The sequence below is a fragment of the Corvus brachyrhynchos genome, unplaced genomic scaffold, assembly GCF_000691975.1.
Source record: "Corvus brachyrhynchos isolate BGI_N302 unplaced genomic scaffold, ASM69197v1 scaffold3, whole genome shotgun sequence".
NCBI classification, from domain to species: domain Eukaryota; kingdom Metazoa; phylum Chordata; class Aves; order Passeriformes; family Corvidae; genus Corvus; species Corvus brachyrhynchos.
In genome coordinates, this window is record NW_008237619.1 from 3,670,150 (window position 1) to 3,670,661 (window position 512).

The following is a 512-nucleotide window of genomic DNA, read 5'->3' on the forward strand; positions in this document are numbered from 1 at the left end:
TGATCAAAAAATACATTGCAATCAAGGAGGTTTCAGGCATCCAAGGACAGAAAAAGAGAAGATCCCCAACAGTCTAATTTTCAAGCCCCAAGAGGGTAAAATATATGGGCAGAACAGATTCCTGGTTTAAACAAGTTTCCAAAGTAGTGGTAACCTATTACCTTTAAGTTTAAACATTGATGTCACTTGATACTTACTTCTAAGAGAAACCATTTCTGAATTAAGTTCTCTTATGTCCAAAGATTGAAAACATAGCAAGGTCTTCTTCTGTGGAATGACTTCTCGTTTATCTTTGTTGACTATAAACAAGCTTCCCAGTTGTGCAAAGAAGACAAAATCCAGAAACATGAAGTAGATACCTAGAAAGCTCAGAAGAAAAGGCAAACTTTTCTCCCAAAGCCTAACTGCACTGAGTCCTGGCTCTCTCTGTCCCACAATTTCCATCTTCATGTCATGTAAGTCCAAAGAATTCTGGGGCACTTGAATGGATCTGTGGATCTTCTAAACAATGT